The sequence below is a fragment of the Chlorocebus sabaeus genome, chromosome 16 (genome assembly GCF_047675955.1).
Source record: "Chlorocebus sabaeus isolate Y175 chromosome 16, mChlSab1.0.hap1, whole genome shotgun sequence".
Lineage (NCBI taxonomy): Eukaryota > Metazoa > Chordata > Mammalia > Primates > Cercopithecidae > Chlorocebus > Chlorocebus sabaeus.
The window spans coordinates 40340739-40363785 of record NC_132919.1 but is presented as its reverse complement, the minus strand read 5'-3'; the positions used below and the strand labels follow the sequence as shown (position 1 = coordinate 40363785).

Sequence of the window (23047 nt, the reverse complement as noted above, 5' to 3'; positions counted from 1 at the left end):
CCAGATCTCATGACTTTCTAGGTCTGTTCTTAGTCACCTTGTGTCTGTTCTCAACTCAGTGATTAAAACGTTTATATAGTCGTTAAGACTCCAAATATGACATAAAATTGAGGCTTCTCCCCTCTCCTTCAGTTCAGGGTGGGCACTTAGAGGAGGGGGCACTTTTGTCCCCTCTCTCTCTTCTTTTAAACCGTGATTTCTGATCCCTGCAGTGGGAAGAAGCAGGAAAGCTTCCATGTGATTGGCCCTGGTGTGAGGATCTGGCAGGGAGGTTTCCTATACTTGGCAAGTATTTAATGCTGACACTTTTGTGGGTGCTTTCAGCTCCCCCATTGCTGGGGACCTCTCAATTCAAGTGATATGCTTTCCTCAGGCTCTTTGCTTACTCCATCCACATCCCTAGGAATCTGGCCACACCTCCCAGCTTCTCTTGGCTAAGATCTCTTTGTCCCTCCAGGTTACTCTCTAGAGTAGCGTTCTCTGAACACACCAGGCCAATCCCCTCTCTTGGTCATGGCTCACACCTTTGCCCCAACAACGCTGTGAATACAGTCACTTCCCATGTGTAACCCTCATGTGTACCTCCCATGTGTACTCTGCTGTACTTCTTGCCATTTTGGTTTCTCAGGCTTGACACCTATATTTGAGGTAGGGATGGGGTAGGACTCGCAGCACAGCTCTCTCCAAAGAAATTCTCATCTAAATCCTCCCCTCAACTCTTTTGTACCATATTTATTCTTGGCCACTTACTTTGTAAATCCTGGTCTAGCACTTCACTCTGGAATTTGGTATCTATTTGTGATTCAGCTGAAATTCCTATTTTAACATCTGATTACATTTGATTTATGACACATTTTGAACTCAAATGCTTCTATTTTCTGAATGCTGAGCATTAACATGACATTTACTTCTTTTTTTTTTTTCAAGCACAAGATACTGTCTACCATTTGGATGTATTTCCTAGGCTAGGGCTCAGTGCATCCAAGTCTGGGTTTTAGCGAGAGAGAGGGAACTCTAATTAAAAAGAGAGAGCACCACTGTTTCGGCCAAACTCTATAAGGCCTTGGGGCATCTCTGTATGATATTCTGACCCTGGAGGGGAGAGAGCTGTTTCTTCCTGTTTTATAGCATCTCCAGGAGTGTGAGTGTGCAAGGACAGACTTCTTCAAGAGCAGAATGAGACATTGCTGGGAAGAGGCAAGAGTCAAAATAATTCAGAAATTTGGGCTGTATAGGACCTCAAGCAAGTCACTTAATCCCTGTGAGTCTCAGTTTCCACGTAGAATGTGAATAGTCCCTATGATCCTCACAGATGAGATCCTGTGAGGTCCTGTGAAGTGCTTCCTAAATTGAGAAGCGGGTCACAAGTGTCAGCAATAGGTACTAACAGTTAAATTTGATTTCATCTCCCATCTTGGACTGTGAGGACCCTGAAGTCAGGGACCATGACTTGTTTTCCTTCCATCCCAATGTCAGCACAACTTTTTTTTTTTTTTAGACAGAGTCTTGCTCTGTTGCCCAGGCTAGAGTGCAATGGTGCAATCTCGGCTCACAGCAACCTCCGCTTCCCAGGTCAAGTGATTCTTCTGCCTCAGCCTCCTGAGTAGGTGGGACTACAGGTGCCCACCACCATGCCCGGCTAATTTTGGTATTTTCAGTAGAGATGGGGTTTCTCCATGTCGGTCAGGCTGGTCTTGAACTCCTGACCTCAAGAGATCCGCCTGCCTTGGCCTCCCAAAGTGCTGGGATTACAAGAGTGAGCCACCATGCCCGGCTGAGCACAATTTTTTGGACGGGCTTGTGATGCTGTTGCCACATGTCTAAAATGGTTTGGGGTGTGGATTTGCCATGCAGAGCTACATATTTATGTTACACATACCTCCATCAGGTCAAATCTGAAAAAAGTGAGTTAAGGACCAGCCTCATTGCATCCTGGAAAACCCAAGTCAAAGCTCCTTTAATAATTTATGGGATTACTTAGTTTCATTTTCCAAGATATTTTTGAAACATTGAACCCAATACAATTCGCTTCTGCTTTTGCCGTGATTCAAATTCTTACTCCTGAAAGGGCTTTCTTGCTTTCCCTCTTATTATTTCAATCATGTCATTTGCATCTTCACTTGCCTCTGGGTTTTCAGTTTGCCCTGTGAACTGCATTCCTTTGCTCAGACAGGGCTGTGGAGGAAGCGTGGGCCAGGAAACCCCAGCAACCCCCAGCTAATGCACAGGAGCCTTCAGCTTGGTGATTACTACAATTGTTGCCTAGTGGAACAGTAAGCCATTAGCTGGGTTCTCACCCCTCTATTAGTATTACCCTGTAATTTAATCACAATTAGTCTCCTAGGAACATAGACATAGGAAACAGGTAGGCAAAGGAGGCAGATGGCAGAAAGCAACAGCAATTGGGGGGGTTCTCATTCAAGGCACTGTTTTCAGAAAGTGCAGGGCTGAGGAAGAGTGGAGTTGGAGCTTGGAACAAGGCAAATGGGTAAATGATTAATGAGACTTTGAGTTTTATTTTCTGGCATTGAGGCTGGGGACTGGCAAATGTTGATCTCATGTGCGGGGTTGGGATTGTTTGGTACCAATAGAGATTGAAAGAGGTCTTGGAAGGTGACTCCATTTCCCCTTCGGTTCTTCTCCTTGGAACTTGTGGGGAGGAAATTCTCAGAGAGGGTTCTTAGAGGAGGTTCTCCATTGTCTCATCTGGCTTTGCACCCTGGGGTCCAAATCAGGCTCTTTTTACATACGTGTGTGCGTGTATATATATGTGTGTGTGTGTGTGTGTATAGAGAGAGAGAGTCTGAAAATTGTTATATGCAAATCAGGCTCTTGAGTGTATGCTGCAATCAACATCCCTTCCGTGGTTCTGCTCTGACCATTCTGAGGGGCTCACAGAAGACTCAGGCTTGGAGATGACCATTCTCTGTGGCTATGTATATGTATATTACTGGGAAATATAGATGAGGGTAGTATATGTAGCTAGGGCTGAAAGTAGAAGAAATTGTGGGTAGGGAAGATTGGATGAGGGTGTCCTTAGACCCTCCCACAGGTCTGTTTTCCCACTCAAGCTTCAAAACCTGGGTCCTAGTGTAGAAGGGAGGAACCCAAGCATTTAAGCGTCTCTGATTACATCACTCTCCTACTGTGGAACTGATCCATGAAGAAAACAGTCAATTGTGAAAGTTCAGCCCAGCCCAGCCCAGCCCCTCTTTGACCACAGTCAAGTTGTTAATGGCAGAGACAACTGAGGGCACTCTGGGGATGTGGTGGAGAGTTGAGGGGAGGTTGGAGCAGGGCAGGGGGAGCAAGAAGTTGGGAGCTCAAGCAGCTGTAAGTGAAATTAGGAAAAACTTTGGAGGCCTCCCATTTCCCTTTACTCTCTCTACTTCTCCTCTTACCAGTCACGATCCAGTCCTCCTATAAATCCACTAAAGTATTTAATAACTGAACATGCTTGATATGGTTTGGCTGTGTCCTCACCCAAATCTTGAATTGTAGCTCCCATAATTCCCACGTGTCGTGGGAGGGACCCAGTGGGAGGTAATTGAATCATGGCGGTGGGTCTTTACCATACTGTTCTTATGATTGTGAATAAGTCTCGCAAGATCTGATGGTTTTATAAAGGGGAGTTGCCCTGCACATGCTGTCTCTCTTGCGTGCTGCCATGTAAGACATGACTTTGCTCCTCCTTTGCCTTCTGCCATGATTGTGAGTCCATTAAACCTCTTTTTCTTTATAAATTACCCAGTCTCTGGGATGTCTCTATTAGCAGCATGAGAATAGACTAATACAATGCTCAAGGGTATTAGGAGAGAGTTCTGGCATTCCAGAAGGTTCTGGAAACCCAAGGCTCCTTCCCCCAAACCAGAAGGCAAGACCTGGGTGCATAGGAGAGAGGATTTCTCCCTCCTTCTGATTCTCTTGGCATCAGATTCTCCACTTCTCATGGTAACCGTGCAGTCCCAAGTTGGAGACTTTCCAGGACAGTTCCGGTTTTAAATATTTTATCCTATTGTCCTCATAGGTACTTGTGAGGCCACATGCCCTGATTTTGTTATGGAAAAAACCCTTAAGTACAATCCTAGCTCAGAGTATTTCCTGTCCGACTGAGTCTACATAAATCTTGCCCTTCCCTGGCACCTAGGCATAGTGGCATTTGGAAGATTTTCTGGAATCCCAGCTAAGGAAAAGTTAACTTGTAAATTAGTATAGGAGCAAAGGATGGGTGGCCTCCATGTTTCTTGGGAAATAGCTTAATTCTGAAGCCCCCCTAAAAAGAACTTATGCAAAAACCCATTCTCATGGCTCTGTGGCTTTAGAGAAAAGCTTCCAGCTTTCCAGAATTCTCTCTCTCTCTCAATAGCTCCCTGATTGAAAAAAAAAAAAAAAATCCCTTTAACAGGAACAGAGGCCTGGCACAGTGGCTCACGCCTGTAATCCCAGCATTTTGAGAGGTCAAGGCAGGTGGATCGCCTGAGCTGAGGAGTTCGAGGCCAGCCTGGGCAATATGGTGAAACCCCATCTCTACCAAAAATACAAAAAATTAGCTGGGTGTTGTGGTGTGTGCCTGTGGTCCCAACCAGTTGGGAGGCTGAGGTGGGAAGATCACTTGAGTCTGGGAGGGGGAGGTTGCAGTGAGCTGGGATTGTGCCACTGCACTCCAAACTGGGTGACAGAGTAACACTCCATCTCAAAAAAAAAAAAAAGAATGGAGAACACAGGCTTTGAATTCATAGTAAGAGATGAAAGCTAACTTACCTCTTCCTGGGGCATTGTGTTTCACACTGAAGGTTTCTGGATCCTGACCTTTGGCAAAATTTTAAAACTGTTTTATATAAATATATATACACATATATATTTATATACACATATTTATATACATATATACACAGTGTATATATATACACTGAACTGACACTGCTATATACGTATGTATATACACATATATACATACATATATGTATATATACTAGAAGAATATATAAAATATAAATTATATAATATAAACATATATAATATAAATTAAAATATATACTATAAAAAATTGGAGACTATGTATAAATAGAATATGATAGAAGAGAGAAGGGAAGAGAACAGAACGTATCAGAATGCATTGCACTTGGTTTGTGTAAGTGTGGTTTCATGAAACTTACGTTTCTGTTTTATTTACTGATAAGTATGTGTGTCCTTGGTCACTATGTAAAATGTATTTTGTCCTGTGGATCACAGTTTAAAAAATTTGAGGCCACTCCCCTAGGAGAGGTCACACAGTTCTCTCTGTTTACACTGAACTGACACTGCTAAGGCAGACCCTCCCCTGAGAGCTGGTTCCATAGGGGTGGAGAAAGAAGTTGCAGGCTGCTGAGCACCTGTGCAGGGGTGAGATAAACATTGCAGAGAGGGGAGAGGAAAGGGCCAGAGTAGAAGCCACTTCTGTCACTTTTGCAATAGCAGCTGCAAGACACTGAGTGCCAACAGCACACAGGGCCTTCTGCCAAGTGCCTTAGATGAGTTGTCCGTTTCAAGTCTCACCACACACCATAAGAAAGAGGAGTACTAGTATTTTTATTACTGACCCATTTTATAGATGGGGAAACTGAGGCTCACGTGCCTGTGGACACATTGTTTGTACATTGCAAACAAAACTTGGTCTTAACCCCAGGTGAGCCCAATTTTTCAGCCCATGCTCTCATGCAATCACAGCAAATAGTTCCTCTTTGGGGTCTGGTGTTGGCCCAGCATCACCGATCGAGGTCTGCCAGCCCACGCCCAGACTGGATCCAGGGCAGGCAGGGCCAGGAAGTGAAGGAGCCCAAGTTCTGCAGCCCAGGCCCCCGGACCGATGGCTGCGAGGGTGGCAGCCTGTTCCCAGCCCTGCTCCTGCTCGCTGCCTGCTTTGCCATCGCAGAATATGCTGCTAATTATAACCAAACACAATGAGCAATTGCAGCCTGCTGGCGGTGGAGCACTCGTTAGAGGTCTGGCAGGCTTTTCATTCGACTTTCCTCGCAGCCTGAAGGCGGTGACGGCAGGAGCCCTGGGCTCCAGCTCCCTCCTCCCTTTCCCGCTTCCTCTGCTCTGGGCCAGCTCCACTCAATTTCATCAGTATTTACTTACCTCCTACTGTGTACAAGCTCTGGGTTCAGTGCTTGAGGGTGGTGGGGAGCGGGTGGAATTACAGCCAGGCCTCTGTTCTTGCCTTCAGTGAGTTCGCCCTCTTCGTTTTCTCTTAATTAGAATTTTAAAAGCCAGGCACGACTGTGGCGTTGAGAAGAGAGGTTTTGCTCAGCTTTGTGTACTTGACAGTTTCTTTGAGGCCCTTTCTTGGGCTTTGTGAAATTTTTTTTCTGCCGTTCGATAATATGGAGGCACAAAAGTGCTTGCTCTTTATAAATGATCTCTGATGGTGCTCATTTGTCCCAGGGAGAGAAACTCTTTCCAAATCGTGGAGAATGTATACCTGGGCCAATATAAGAAATGCATAAGACATTACAGGCCTTGGAACCCAGAGAAGGAGATTCTGAAATGCCTATATTGAGGGCTCAGGAATCTGGGAAGGGTGTGAGGGGAAAGACAGCCTCAGATGGTGGGACATCTGCCTCTGGTTCTGGGGAAATACACACAGCTATTTCTGGGTTGATCTTCAGCCAAACTTCAAAGTCAGTCAGATTTATCTTTTGGTCCCTTCATCTCTCTCTCACGCTTCCTGGCATCTAAATTCCTTCTGGTGTACCCAAGGGACATTCTTCCTGCCCCCTATTAGGGCTTCCTTATCTGCCATCAGCCAATTACATTAAGGTTTTTGTTGCAAATTCATCAAGATATTATTCCTCCAGGGAGCCATCATGGATGGTTAGGGAGAGTTGGGTCCTGTTTGCTGAGGAGTCCTTGATGTCTCCCTAGCAGAATGACTGCCCAGAGCAGTACAGCATGATAGCATGGTGTGTATTTGTGGAGCGAATGAATGAAGAGCTGGGAGTAACACCAGAGAACATCTGGTCCTCATTTTGCTGCGGGGGAAAAGCAATCTAAGGCCCAGCAGTAGGGTGACCAACTGTTCCAGTGTGCCAGGGACTGAGAGCGTTTCCAGCACGTGGGACTTTCAGGTTTAAGACCAAGCAAACTGGTCATTTTGTGATGGATTGTGATGAGTAAGCTATTATGAGCTATATGAGAAGGCAGGGAAGAGGTAGGATTTTTGTGCACAAGAAAGATGGGAAGCACCAGACAGGGGAGAGAGCAAAGGCCTGGAGAAGGCAATTTTTAAAAGAAGAAAAATAGATACAGCCAATAGATATATGAAAAAAAAAGTTCAGACTCACCAGTAATAACAAAATACAAACTAAAGGAATTTTCACCTATTTCTCAAGGATTTAACACCATAGGAACACCCTGAGAAACCAAGCACTTTCATTTACTGCTGACAGAAATCTAAACTGTTTCAGTCTTTCTGGTGGGGAAGTTTGGTTCCAGGTTTTAAATTGTTTGGTCACAGGGCATAGATACCTTATGCCCTGTTTTCTTAGAATTTGGCCTTAAGGAAATAATCGGAGATACGATCAAAGTTTTGGCAATTAGGGAGGCTGAGGCAGGAGGATTGCTTGAGCTCAGGAGTTCGAGGCCAGCCTGGGCCACATGGTGAGACCCCTTTTCTTTTTTTTTTTTTTAAGACCAGGTCTTGCTCTGTCACCCAGGCTGGAGTGCAGTGGCATGATCTCAGCTCACTGCAACCTCTGCTTCCCAGTTCAAGCGATTCTCCTGTCTCAGCCCCACAAGCAGCTGGGCTTACAGGTGCATGCCCCACACCCCACTGATTTTTATATTTTTAGTAGAGATTTCACCATGTTGGCCAGGCTGATCTTGAACTCCTGACCTCAGGTGATCTGCCCGCCTTGGCCTCCCAAAGTGCTGGGATTACAGGCAGGAGCCACTGTGCCTGGCGAGACCCCCTTTCTACAAAAATAAAAAAATTGTCTGGGCATAGTAGTGTGCTTCTGTAGTCTCAGCTACTTGGAAGGCTGAGGTGGGAGGATCACTTGAGCCTAGGAGATAGAGGCTACAGTGAAACATGATCAAGCCACCGCATCCTGGGTGAAGACAGAGTGAGACCCTGTCTCAAAAAAAAAAAAAAAAAAAAAGTTTGGGGTACAAGGATGCTTGCTTGCTTATTACAACTTCATAATAAAGTCAAACTGGAGGATGAGTGCAGTGGCTCATGCCTGTAATTTCAGCACATTGAGAGGCCAAGGTGGGAGGATTGTTGAGCCCAGGAGTTCAAGACCGGCCTGGGCAATATAGTGAGACCTCATCTCTACAAAAAATTTAAAAATTAGCTGAGCATGGTGGTACGTGCCTGTAGTCTCAGCTACTCAGGAGACTGAGGTGAGAGGAGGCCTCGAGCCCAGAAGGTTGAGGTTGCAGTGAGCCAGGATTGCATCACCATATTCCAGCCTGGGCAACAGAAGGTAACCCTGTCTCAAAATAAAATAAATAAAGCTAAATTGGTGTCAACCCCAAATTTTCTCTTAGGAGGCTGAATGAACAAAACAAATTTCTTGCTGGTCTTTCTGGTGGTCAGCCCCCACCCAGTTTTTAAGCCAAGCAATTCAACTCTCCTTTTGTCCCCTCTTCTACTTCAGGTTTATGCCCTAAGCCTATATTTTAGATTCCAACAATTCTGTCCCACAGAGGAATTTTGCCATTAGCTCTTAAACTATCTTTTCTAGTCATTCTCAGCTTGCATCATTCACACGGTGCGTAGGCTGTTCTGACCCTTGGTGTAGTTACTCTGGTCAGAGCATTTGGTTGTAAATAACAAAATCAACTCAGGCTATCTCAAGAAGAATTTTTTTAAAAAATAGTAGCAGGTATTGTTGGATGTGGGGAATTAAGTCTCAATGGAGGCCCGCCTAAAATACCTCTGGACTGGCTGCTCCTCAGTAGACTGGCTTCTTTCTCATTTGACCCAATACCGAGTTTTAGTCTCTAACTCTGGTCCTTACAGTGTGCCCACAGGCAAGTGACCTAAGTGTGGCTTCATCTGTAACAAGGGGATATTACTAGCTTTTATCACATAGAACTTACTAAGTGGCAGACAGTATAATAAAAAATATAACCGGCCAGATTCGATGGCTCATGCCTGTAATCCCAGCACTTTGGGAGGCCGAGGCGGGTGGATCACCTGAGGTCAGGAGTTCCAGACCAGCCTGGCCAATGTGACGAAACCCCATCTCTACTAAAAATACAAAAATTAGCCAGGCGTGGTGGTGCACACCTGTAGTCTCAGCTACTTGGGAGGCTGAGGCAGGAGAATCCCTTGAACCCTGGAGGTGGAGGTTGTAGTGAGCTGAGATTATACTGCTGCACTCCAGCCTGGGTGACAGGGTGAGACTCTGTCTCAACAAAACAAAACAAAACAAACAAAACAAAACAAAACAAAATTTGGTTTTCATGTCCTGTTCCTGATACAGAGCTCCTAGAACTCTTGGAATTTCCAGAGTGATTTTTTGTTATTGATAAGGAGCCTCTTTTAACCACACCTCAGTTTATGCTCATGAGATGGCCAGGATGGGGTCCCTGGAGAGCTTCAAGATGAGGGCTGACCACCAGAAAGACCGCGATTAGAGGGAAGAGGGTAGGAACTTTCAGCCTCACTCTCCCCACCACCCCCAACTCCTGGAGGTGGAGGAGGGCTAGAGATTGGGTCAGAAAATCTTTTGAACAAAGAAATTCAAAGAGATCCAAGGTTGGTGAATGCAGAAGACAGAGGCTTCTACACTCGGCACCCATTCAGATGTTGCCCTGTGTAGCTCTTTATCTGGCTGTTCATTTGTATCCTTTATAACCAATAAACGTATGTTGTCCTAACAAATTACTGAACCTCTTCGGGGGTGGTGTGGGGATGCCTACCTTTGTAGTCATCTGGGCAGAAGTGTGGTTAGCTTGTTATTTGCAGCTGCCACCGGAAGTGGGGGGAGGCAGTCTTGAGGGATTGATCCCTTTAACTTGTGGGAACTGAGGCTAACTCCCGGTAGTGTCAGAACTGAATTGAATTGAATTGCTGGACACCCAGTTGGTGTTGGAGAGTTGGTTGGTGTCAGAAAACACCCCACACAGGCACTGTCTCAGCACTAAGTATTAGCTCAGTTGGTCGTTTTAACAGCCCTATGAGATACATGCTATTACCGTCTGTCATGCATGTGCATTTGTGTGTGTGTGTGTGTGCGCGCACGCACATGCACTCAGATCCTCTGCTTCTCCTCTTAACGTGGTTGTGCATGTGGCTCCTTAATAGCCAACCCAGTAGTAACTCCCACCCCCCAGATTAGAACATGGACTGTCCCTTTGTCCCACTGGCTCTCAGGCTCTGTCCTGCTACTGCTCCCTGTGGCAATCATCTACTCTGTCCCCATCACTCCCCCATTCATGAAAGACCTGAGCACCTGGCTCACTATCGCTCTGTTCATCACTATAGTCAGCATCATTCCTGGTCTGTGTCTATTAGATGACCCCTCCAACATTCTGCCTCCAGTTAATTAACTTTCTCACCACCAGTGACCTGTCCCTCCCTGCCTGCCTCCGCTGCCCACTCCCATGATCTAATGCTAGATCTTATCACCAGCAGTAACTGTGCCATGTCCAAAATCTCCATTTCAAGTAGCTTTCTTGGACCACTACCTCATATCTGTTCAACTTGCTTCCCTTGTACACCCACTCCTACACTCTTCCCCCCAGAAACCTTCCTTCCACACACTGGCCCCCCAGTCCTTTCACTCATTCATTCCTCCATTCTATCACCTCCCTCACTGCTCAGCTTATAATCCATGGTCCAGAACAATAAATATACTTACATAAACCCTGGGGCCTTGTAGTGACATTAAAATATGTCTGCAAGTTCTTTGATGCTTGTACTCATCAGCTTGGCTGTCATAATGAAATGCTCTAGAGTGGGTGGCTTGAGCATGGATTTTTTTTTTTTTCTCACGGTTCTGGAGGCTAGTAGTCTAAGACTAAGATTCTGGCCAATTTGGTTTCTGGTGAGGATGCTTCCTGAATTGTAGATGGCTACTTTCTTGCTGTGTCCTCACGTGGCTCTTCCTTGATGTCTGGGCACAGACAGAGAGATAGTAAGCTATTTGGTGTCTCTTCTTAAAAGGAAATGAATTCTATTGGATCAGAGACTCACCTTTATGATCTTACTTAACATTAATTTGTTTCTTGGAAGCCCCATCTCCAAATACAGCCATACTATGGGTTAGGGCTCCAACACAGGAATCTGTGGTGGGGGCAGACATAAACATTCAGTCTGTAACAACACTACTCCCTCTAAAAGGTGGGGTCTAATTCTCCTCCCCTTGGATGGGGACTTGACTTAGTGACTTGCGTTTAACAAATAGAATGCAGCAAAAGTAATGCAATGTCACTTCTGAGCATAGGTCAAGGAAGGATAGCTTCTGCTTAGGTCTCCCTCTTGGACTGGTAGCTCTGGGAGAAGCTGGTTGTCATGCTATGAGTACACTCTGGCAGTCTATAGAGGGTTCCTGTAGAGGAACTGAGTTTTCCACCAACCACCACTACTGACTTGCCAGCCATGTGAGTGCGCCACCCTGGAAGCAGATCCTCCAGCCCTAGACAAGCTTTTAGATGACTGTAACCTGAGGTAACATCTTGACTGCAGCCTTGTGAAAGACCCCAAGCCAGAACTGCCCAGCCTGAGCTACTTCCAAATTCCAAATTGTGACCCACAGAAACCAGGAGGTAATAAATGTTTGTTGTTTGGGGGTAATTGTGTTGGAGTCATGTGTTTCACAGTAATAGATAACAATTACAACCATTCTGATCTTCTCTCTCCCAACCTATAGGCCTAGCAAAATCAACACTTGTCAAATCTGACTTTTAGCTATTTCATGCCTGCACTCCAGGTGTTAAAGGTGGCTGGATAAAAACACAGAGCTGTACTGAAAGGTTTCCCTTTAACTTCATCACCACTGACCTCGGAGGACACATTGCTGCCATATTGCTGCCCAGCAATCCTACACTGTTTTCCCCAGGCAAATCGCCTCTCCTACTCCCTCTGGCAGATGACTGCATCACGCCTCCTTTCTTTTCAGGCCTGCACGCAGCTCTCCTTGCTTCTCACTTTCAGCTGATGACATCATTTTTCCCCCACTGAGGAAAAAAAAAAGAAATCAGAAAAGAAAAAAGATCACATCCTCCCACCACCAAAAATACCAACCTCCAGAAGTTGTGCCCACGTGCCCCACCTTTCCTCCTCTCATGATGAATGAATCGTCCATGTGTCTGTCTGAGGCCAGCCCCTCCCCTTGCACACTGGATCCCTTCTTCTCTTGCTTATTAAAAAGCATCACTCCAGCAATTATCCACTCTCTCATCTGCAGCATCAAATTTTCCATCTCAACTGGATCATTCCCATCAGCATACTGATGGGATGTAACAACTCTCAGCTTTAAAAAATATCCTTGACCCCACATTCCCTCCAGTTACTTCACCATTTGCTAACCATTCAGAGCAAAACTACTGTTTCTATTTCCTCACCTCCTAGTCTCCGTCACAGGCTCCAATCAGCCTTTTATCCTTATCATGGCAGTGAAACTACATTTATCAAGGCCACTGATGACTTCTGTGTTGACAGATTCCATGGTCAATTCTCTGTTCTTATTTGACCCATCGGTAGCATTTTAAGTCATGTGATCACTCCTTTCTTCTTGAAACACTTTCTTCAGTTGCTTCCAGGACACCAGGGTCTTTCAATCTTCCTCTGATTTCACTAGCTGTTCCTTCTCCATTTGTCTTTTTTAGATTTGCTTTTTCACTTTTTACAACCTGTAAAATTGGAATGGTCTAGACCTTAGCTCTTGAATAGCCTCTGCTCTCTTCTCTTTCCTTTCCTTATGCTCCCTTTTCCTCTCCTCTGTACCCTTCCTTCTGGGTGGCCTTATGTGGTCCCTTAAACACCATCCACATGCCACAGACCTCTTATTTATGTCCCTAATCTAGAGCGTCTCACTTGAGCCCAGGATGAATAAAGGCAAAATTCGTGTTCATTTTCCTCCCTTTTTGGCACATCTCTCCTCACCTCTCAGTGGTTTTCCTTGCTTCTGATACCCAGTTTATTCATACTCAAGGGTAATAGATAGGATTAAAACATTACCTACTGCTTAGCACACTGCCTTGCACATAATGGAAATATTAATCAAATGTAACTAAATTACTCCTTTCAGGGAACAATATTCATATCTGGCCTAAAGGCAAAGTTATGCCTCTCTACTTGTGAAATTTCAGATCTGTGCATAGACGGTTTAATCCTAATCAGCCCCGGGATGGAAATGGGGGGATGGGGTGTGGATTTTTGAGGGCGAGAAACTTTTCTAGAATTGCTTAAATCAAGCTGATCACAGACTCAGCCTTTCTGTAGGGTGTTCTTGGTGTTTTCTCTGTCTTTTTTGGTGTTATTATGGCCAAGATGAAATAGAATGCCTGGGTTGCTTGGAAAAGCCCCACCCTGAGTTTTAGTGCTGGCTGCCTGGTGGTGTTAGTCCAGTGGTTAGACCAGGGTAGTGATAGGCTGCGGATTCATTTTCCACTTAGTTGTTCACAGAGAGACCCTATTCTTCAGTCACTGATTGATCCCTTAACTTGGTCAAAAATTGGCGCATCGTCTAGCCTAAAGATTCAAAGTTAGACCTTGACATTTGACTGAATCATTTAAAAAAGTTTCAAAAGTCAGAACTTCCATAAATAAGAGTACAATCTTTCCCCCATGCCCTCTCTAGTTTACCGTGATAAAGTGACAGTCAATGAGGTGACAAAGCTGTGGAAGTCCTGGGGCACTGGATCAGTCAAGGTCCTGTCACTCAAGGAAGTGAGGCGAGTTGGACAAGGGCAATTTACAGGGCCGAGGGAAGCAACACTGGGAAGGGAAGCACCCAGGGCCAGCAACAACAGGGAGTCACTACTGCCTCTAGGCTGAAAGTGTAGGTGGGGAGCACTGATCAGATTCCAGGGACAGCCACAGCTGTTGGAGAGCTACCTGTGACGGGAGCCTTGGCCATCCATCAGCCCGGCAGAGTGGGAGATGAGAGAATGAACATCCTGACCTTCTCTTTGTCCTTTCCATCTCTTGTAAATGCTTCCCATTGGCCAAACCCAACCAGGAACTGGATGGCAAGGGAGCCTATTGGTATAGACAACATAAGGCAACCTCTTGGATCTCAGAGAAGCGTGGAGAAGGCTGAAGAGTACAGCTGAAGGAGCCAACAGAGAATATCCCACAGACTTGTTCAGAATTACAACTCCAGGGTCCAAAGCTATGAGAAGGCAATGTTCTTAAGGTAGCTGGTTCATGGACTGTTGTCTCCAGCAGCAAAAACAACTAAAGCTGATGTTCTATGCTTCCAGATGGGGTACTAAAATAACCTTCATGTGTATGAGACTGGAAGTCTGTTCCCTGATGATGCTGATGTGACAAGGATAAGATTTATTAAAGTGTGAGTATTCTAAGGAACACTTTAGCTTAATAATCTAATATCTGGATCTTCTGGGTACAGATTTATTTTTATTATTATTATTTTTTGAGATGGAGTCTTGCTCTGTCGCCCCGGCTGGAGTGTAGTGGCACGATCTTGGCTCGCTGCAACCTCCACCTCCTGGGTTCAAGCGATTCTCCTGCCTCAGCTTCCCGAATAGCTGGGATTACAGGCATGTGCCACCATGTCTGGCTAATTTTTCTTTTTTTTTTGAGATGGATTCTTGTTCCACTGCCAGGCTGAATCTCGGCTCATTGCAACCTCTGACTCCTGGGTCCAAGCGATTATCCTGCCTCAGCCTCCTGAGTAGCTGGGATTACAGGCACACACCACCATACCCAGCTAATTTTTTGTATTTTCAGTAGAGACGGGGTTTTACCATGTTGCCCAAGATGGTCTCGATCTCCTGGCCTCGTGATTTGCCTGCCTTGGCCTCCCAAAGTGCTGAAATTACCCATGTGAGCCACCGTGCCCAGCCTAATTTTTGTATTTTTAGCAGAGATGGGGTTTCACCATGTTGCCCAGGCTGGTCTCGAGCTCCTGACCTCAAGCGATCCTCCCACCTTGGGACCTCCCAAAGTGCTGGGATTACAGGCCACTGCACCTGGCCTGGGGTACAGAATTGGGAGAATGATGGGAAGAGAGACTGGGAGAAGAGGGAAGGACCTGACACAAGAGGTAATATCACCCTATATAATAAAGAGCTCAGAAGGAAGGGGATATTTGGGTGCTGGACAGAGTATAGGAGCTTCGAGCATGTCAAAAGCCCTTAAGTAGCTGGCTGTGAGAGAATTAAGGAAAAAGTGGCTTTAGAAAAACATTGCCAAGTGTTTCTATCTCTTCAAAAGACACAATAAATACTTGGAATTTCTTTTAAGATTTCTTTCAGTTGCTGAACTATGTTCCTTTCTATGAGCCTCCAAGCAGAGTCTGGGCCATATGGGGCCTCCAGTCTTATTGGAGTCACAATACAAGATCTTCTGGATGGTTCTGGCAACCAAGGACTGGCCAGAAAGCACTCCACACACCTCATCCTCTATCCTCTGCACTTTAGCACACAAGCCTGGAAACTTCTGAGGACGTAGTTTCCTTCCAAGGGGTTGTAACCTTACCCAATGATTGCTGCAAAATGGAAGGGATGATTATTTTACCTTTGGCACAGAAGCCAGAGCAGGTAAACAAGTTGTTAGTCACTCAGTAAGTCAGCTATAGAAGCAAGGAGACATAACCCAGGTCTCTGGACTCCGTGTGGCCTGTGTTCTGCTCAGCTGGCTGGCTGCAAATTCTGTTTCTTTCCCTTTCTAGGAAATGAAAATTCTCCCCTCTCTTTCCTGAGAAGGCTCAGGCCTGCTTGGTTTAGGTTTTCACCAAGGGACTGTGGGATAAGACCAGATTCTGAGCCTTTACAAAATCATTCCTTTAGTTCTTAATTCCTTTCTTGAAAGCAGTTTAAAGTGTGCAGGGGCAGGAGACTAAGCCCTAGTACTAGGACTTGGGGGTTGTGAGCATGGGGGCATGACTATACCATGATCTGAACTTCCCAGCCATGCAGCTTACTGTGTCAGATGTGGGCTCTGATCCGGATGAGATATTGCTCAATCTGGGCTAATAAGATGTGGAGAGACATTGACTGAGGGGTTCTGGAAAGAAGTTTCTACTTTCTTCCATGACGACTGTTTTAAAAGCAGCTTGCTGTCTCTCCTGAGAGTGAACAAAGGTGCAGACAGCTTTGGTTGCTGCTGGCAACCACGTTGCAACCTAGAGGATTGAGAGTTTTAAGATGAAGTTGACATCATGGAAGACAGAGTGGAAAGACAAAAAGAAACAGCATAGAGCAGATGGATCAGACCTTGCATAAAGCCCACCCCACCTCAAAACTTCTTTTTAATTGTCAAGGACCAATAGGTTGATTGTTTAAGCCAGTTTGAGTTGTGCTTTATGCTACTGCAATAAAAACTATCCATTATCCTGATACCTTATGGCAGCTCAGATTCTCCATGCTGCAGGCTCAGTAACAGGAAGGCACAGTTTGGTCTGAGAAGATTCTGTCCTGATGCAGGTAATGTGTTGCTCTTTCTTCGGTGGGTGGCAGGGAGGTCAGGCAAGTTCATCTCGCAGCCTGGGGAGAAGGAGTGGTGAGTTAGGTCATCTGGCAAAGGCATGGCTGAAAGGATGCCTCATGTGCTTGAACGTGATGCTCTGGGGGCTTAGAGGCCTTGGGCTGCTAGATCCACGTGGGCAGGTGTTCTTTACCTGAGGTTCCTGGACTCCTAGGGTTTCTATGGAAGAGTGTCAGGAAGTCCAAGAAACCCTGAAACTGTATGAAGAATTTTGTATATGTGCATTTTCACCAGGTTTTCAAAATGAGAGAATTACTGCCCTATGTTTAAATGGTATATGGCTCTCTAAACCCATCTGCCTCCGTTTCTCCTTCTCATCAGACAGGAGTGACTAGTCCTTTTTCTTCTTACTCTCCAGAAGGGATGAACATCTGGAAGATCATAGAGGGTGGATAAACCTATTAGATGGAAAACATCCTTTTTAAATGATCAGACAGTGCCAAGTTATGGCGAGAGGACTCCAGGCGTGTCCTGAAGTGAGAGAGTCCATCTGAAACTGAAGACAGCCAGGAGCATAGATGAAGAAGGATGACAAAAGTCAGACATGTCCTTTCTGTAGGAAATCCAGGTACATGGATACACATGAACATATATGCTGCATGTCATGTATGTATATGGAATAACAATTAACATTTGCATTGTCTGATGGTTTCCAACAAGTATTTCATAACATTGCCTCATTTGGTCTTCATACAGGCCACGGGAGCTGGGTATCACAATTTTCCCCCAGGTTCAGGGAGTGAAGTGCCCAGGGTCTCTCCATGAATGGTGATGCTGTAAATGAAATTCAGGTATTCTGTCTCCTCACCTGGTGCACTAAGCCCTATGTTAGTCTAAACCTGGCTGATCATCAGTATCACCCGGCTGCTTCTTTAAAATGCTGAGTCTTGGGCTCCATACCAGTTCTAGAAATTCTGATTCAGGATGTCTAGGACAGGGCCTGGGTATTTGCATTTCTGGAAGCATCCCAAGTGAGCCTGAAGACTATCTAGATTTTTAGAATTTGGCCCTTGCAGGGGTTGGTGCACTGATACAGCGGACTCTTAAAAGATGGGCAGCCGGGTGTGGTGTCTCATACCTGTAACTTCAGCATTTTGGGAGGCCAAGGTGGGAGGATAGCTTGAGCCCAGGAGTTCAAGACCGGCCAGGGCAACATAAAAAGACCTCGTCTCTACAGAAAATTAAAAAAAAAAAATTAGCCAGGGTGGCACACACCTGTGGCCTAGCTACCCGGGAGGCTGAGGTGGGAGGATCGCTTGGGCCTGGGAGATTAAGGTTGCAGTAAGCAGAGACTGTGCCACTGCACTCCAGCCTGGGTGACAGAGCAAGACCCTGTCTCAAAAAAAAAAAAAAAAGGCAATCGTTCAAGTTCAAAAGTAGCAAGTCTCTAATGGTGGAATTTCAGGCTTTGAGGCAGACAAATGGATGCAGAATGTATTTTGGGGAAGGAAGACATCATGTTAGGATGTGTGGTAGCTGTGTATTTGCCACGATGGCTCTCCACCACAGAACTTCCCACATGTGTATTACCTGCTTGATGTATACTATACACATATAATGTCAACAAAACTCTCAGAATGAAGAGCAAACACATCTAATAAACATGTGGAGTTTTAGAGCATGCAAGCTTTTTTAGGGAAAAAAATATGGAAGCATTTTCAGTGTCAAGTCTCACCACGAGGCAGGCTCTTCAAGCTGGAAGAAAGGCATCCGGAAATACGAGTTTGTCATGGAAACGCTGACGGGGCTTCAGCTGAGTGATGCTCACAGGTGCAACCCAGAATGGCACAGCCTCTTGTGGCTTATTTACATCCCAGCCTGCTGAATGAGCTCGCTTTTCTTGTTGCCTGGCCCCTGGGGCTTCTTACCGGGAAGAACTGTGGCTGTGGCTGTGTTTCTTGGAGGAGGTTTTCAGCAGGAAATTACAGGGGGTCTTAGGATCAGTTTCACATCTGGGAGAAAGGCTCCTGGAGAGAGTGGAGAGATGAATGAGGTAAAGAATGAAGAAAAGGAGGGAAGGAAGGAAAACATACTGATTCTAAGTGCCAGGAGTGACCCAAGGAGCGCACAGGCATCACCTTCATGTCTTCATCACCATAGGCTGTAACCCAGTGAGGTACCCAAGGTTATCCCTGTGTTACAGAGAAGGAAACAGGCTGGCAGCACCCAGAGGGGAGCTAACAACCACATCCTTGGGTAGACTAGATGGCCAGTGGTGCAAGGATTGGGAAGCTTCCCCTGAACCCACCACTTTGGCTGACACCAAAAGCCCTAGAGCAGGGAACAAAGGCCTTCTCTTGACAAGCAGGGAGAAACCTAAAGAGGCCATTCCTCCTGGGAGATGCTGCACGCTGACTCCCCTGAGTCCTGTCAGGGTGGATGACTGACCACGACCCTGTGCAGCAGGCAGGCTATGCTCCAGGAGGGACACTGGGTCCTTGAAGATACAGGTTCTCTGTTCTTCCCAGCCAGGCTCCAGGAGCCACAGCAGGAGCCAGAGAAGGGCATCAGTTGCTTTATAGAGCCAATAGGTGGGGCCTAAGAGGCTGGGGGAGGGAGTTGGGAATAGGAAAAGGTTGTCTATGGGACGTTTCCATTTGGCAGAGAAAGTGTGGTCCCTTAGGGGCTCTCAATCCAATATGATAGGAGAGACAAGACCTCTGCACACATGGAGTCCAAGAAAGATGGAGGAAAGAAGGCACAGGCCAGAGATTCTAGGAGCTCACAGACTGGACAGGGAAAGACCTGTTTTTCCCAATCCTGGCCACAGACCTCTGACCAACCACCTTGGGAACTGCCCTGGACTGTGGCAAGAGTTGGGGTGAGACTCAGACCCCCCAAGTCCTCTCCTACACATTTACAAGGTCCCCAAAGTATCCTTCTGCAGTGCTTTCTATCAGAGCCATCTGCTCCTGGGGGCTTGCAGCTTTGGCCAGGACTAGCGAGTGACTCTGCTGGGAGTCTGCTCTAATTAGGCCCAGGGCCACTCCCCAGCCCCATCTGTCCTGAGCAACATGAGTCCCACCTTTCCTCCTCACCAGGAGCCTTGGGAGCTTGGGAGACATTCCAAGGCTGGCTCTGACATGAATTTGCTGTTCAGTGCGCCAGGCGATCAGAGCTGACTCCTCTCCCTTTTTCCTTGGAGGTGTTGATAGTAACAGCAGCGATGAGCTGCCAAGTTGGCAGGAGAACAGAGCGACTGTGCACTGCGGATGGAGGGGGGTGGGAAGCAGCAAGCCGGCAGAGGGCTGGGCCAGAACGACAGTTTGTTTATCCTGAAATTGAAAGGGTCCCTCCAGTCTCAGCCACCAGCATCTTGTAGGAGGGAGGGAGACTTCCTAGAAGGTGGAGGCTCTGTGGGGAGACCCAGGGTTGGTGATGTGGGTATTGCTAGAGTTGAGTGGGTGGAAGGGATCTTCTGGTTGGGCCTGAAGTCATCACCCAGATTCAGTCATCATTCTTACAGCCAGAGTCTTCCAGAAATGGCCCCAGAGGCAGGACAGAGACCCACCTTCGCTCCTGCTGTTGAGGTGGCTGTGGAGTTTCTAAACTGGAATGGACCTGGAGTGAGGAACTAGAGTTCTGAAGCTGCTTCCTCCTAAACACAGAGACCTCAAGGGGCACTTAGGAGGGTACTCATGCTCTGTCAATCAAACGAACCTGGGACCTTGGGCAAGTATTTGAATCCCTTGAACCTTAGAGATTAATAATATTTACTTTAAAGCTTTGTGTGGGGATTCAATAAAGTAGTGATGGCAAAAATTTGTCTCCTGTTTACTCCAGGGCAGACACTGTGCTAAGAGTTTTCTGTATGTGCATGCATTTAATCTTCAAACTTTATCAGATGGGTACTATTTGTATTCCTATCTTATGAATGAAGTAACTGAGGCACAGGGGGGTAAGTAGCTTACTCAGTGTCACAGAGCTAATGAGTAGCCACGTTGGGGATTTGAACCTAGTAGTGTGTCGCTTAGGCCTATGTTCTCAGCCCCTGTACAAATTGTCTTCACAGTGCAACTGAGCTCTGAGCAGGGTGCCTGGCACAGAGCAAACATTTAATGAATGTTAGCTATCATCATGACTCCCTGAGAGCCAGTTCCAGACAGGGGACCTAGGCTCCTGATATCTATACCAGGGACTCCCTGGGTCCTAGGTTGTCGTCTCTCCATCTTTTGTTTATACTATCTTGCTCATCCTAGGAGCTGGAGGAACTTCTCTTTTAGAGAGATTGCTGCTGGCCTTCCCTGCTTCTCTCATCCCCTCCTCCCGAAGGCAGAGTAGAGGAATTCTCGGCTTCTTCCAGTTACCCTCAGCCTGCAAAGAAAACATAGTCTGCTGTGTCTGCTGCCAGTTCCTCTCTGGCGACAGCCACAACCCATTTGCTCAGCACAAGCCCCAGCCTGTGCTGTGGGTAGAGCCTGGAGCCTGGGGCAGGACCCCAGTGCCCTATGTGAGAGCCTGGGTCAGTTACTGCAAGGCTGGGCCTTGAGGGCCACTTGACGGGATAGGCATGGCCCACATAATGTCTGGAAGACTCTGGCTGTAAGAGTGATGACTGAAGGTTGGTGTGCCGTATGCATAGACTCTATTTTTGGCCTTTTTTTTTTTTTTTTTTTTTTTTTTGAGACGGAGTCTCACTCTGTCACCAGGCTGGAGTGCAGTGGCGTGATCTCAACTTACTGCAACCTCAGCCTCCTAGGTTCAAGCAATTCTCCTGCCTCACCCTCCCGAGTAGCTGAGACTACAGGCGTGCACCACCATGCACAGCTAATTTTCGTATTTTCACCATGTTGGTCAGGAGGGTCTTGATCTCCTGACCTCGTGATCCACCTGCCTTGGTCTCCCAAAGTGCTGGGATTACAGGCGTGAGCCACTGCACCCGGCCGCATAGACTCTTTCTAGGGTAGGAAATCCATCATATCAACATGTTCTCAATTTTGGGAGGTTCATTAATACAGCCATGCAAATTGGTAACCAGCTTTACAAGCTCACTAAACTGTGCTACTGGCCACCCTTACCTCTTGTCAGGTGCCAGACAAAGAATCCTGTGCCACTTTCTGGGTGGCCAGAGCTACTTCCTGTTAGTTGGGAGATAGCAAAACCACAGCCAGGAGCCCGGATTACTGACTGCTTCCTCAGCCTGAATTCTTCTCTGGGACAATGAAACATCAGGCATTTGTGTGGGGGAAAGGAACTGCAGTGTGGACACCTCAGAACAACACTGTTTTGTTTATGTAAGCTGTGAAGCTTTGTGGGTATGTTGGCCACAGAGTCACCCCCCTTCCCCGTTTCCATCACATAAGAACTGATGACAGGAGATCAGGTAGGGTTGGGAAGCTGGGCCTAAAACTCTGCTATGAACTCAGAAGGAAATGGAATATTCTAAATATTATAGAACAGACACAGCAAGGATATAGTATCTTCTAGTTAGAAACTTTTAATTAAAAGAATGTTCACTCCATAGGGATCAGCTAGAACATGACGGTCAATAATTATAAACAGCTGAGCATGGTGGTGTGCACCTGTATTCTCAACTACTAGGGAGGCTGAGGCAGGAGGATCACCTGAGGCCAGGAGTTTGAGGCTGCAGTATGCCATGATTGTGCTTGTGAATAGCCACTGCATGCCACCCTGGGCAATATAGCAAGACCCCATCTCTAATTTTTTTTTAAAATTATGAACAAAATGGACAGTCACAACCCAACAATTCCTTTACCATGCTCACTACACAAGCAGCACTTAAGACTCCTTAGGCATGGGAGTACTCTGCCTGGGCCAGGGAGGTGGAAAGGAAACGGAGGCGCCAAAGTAGAAGAGAGGTCCTGAGATGTTTCAAGGCACACATAGAAGGCAGTTGCCTATCACCACACAGGCTGACCACCATCTTAGTCTCTGGGATCTAAAATATTCAACTTGGGTTCATGCCTGTAAACCCAGCACTCTGGGAGGCCAAGGTGGGAGAATCGCTTGAGCCCAGGAGTTCAAGACTGGCCTGGGCAGCATGGCAAGACCTCATCTCTACTAAAAATAAAAAATAAAGTTAGCTAGGCATGGCGGCACATACCTGTAATCCCAGCCACTCAGAAAGCTGAAGGAGGAAGATCCCTTGAGCCCAGGAGTTTGAGGCTACAGTAAGCTATGATCATGCTGTGGACCCCAATTTGGGCAACAGAATGAGATCCTGTCCAAAAAAAAAAAAAATTCAACTCGGTTTGTTGGAGATTTGCTTTTTCCAGTGTTGTGACAGAACCCAGAAAGAGAAAAGAATGCCTTATCGTCAACTCACTGGCACACGCTTGTTCTGTAAAGTAAATTACAAGGGTCTTAGTTTATTGTGCCCAGAAATGCATTTACTCTATTGGACCTTGAGGGGCTCAT

General features: G+C 46.3%; 1 long non-coding RNA gene across 2 annotated transcripts; it reads right to left on the bottom strand.

Annotated features, from left to right (window-relative positions):
- Positions 1–5433: 5433 nt before the first annotated feature.
- Positions 5434–12806, bottom strand: LOC119622115 (uncharacterized). Of its 2 annotated transcripts, XR_012088808.1 has the most exons (5): positions 12267–12806; positions 11996–12171; positions 11189–11278; positions 10854–11108; positions 5435–6463 (listed from the first exon to the last, which is right to left on the bottom strand). It is a non-coding gene; the product is annotated as an uncharacterized lncRNA (long non-coding RNA). The 2 variants fall into 2 exon arrangements; XR_012088807.1 differs by having other exon boundaries at positions 5434–11108.
- Between the last annotated feature and the right edge of the window lie 10241 nt (positions 12807–23047).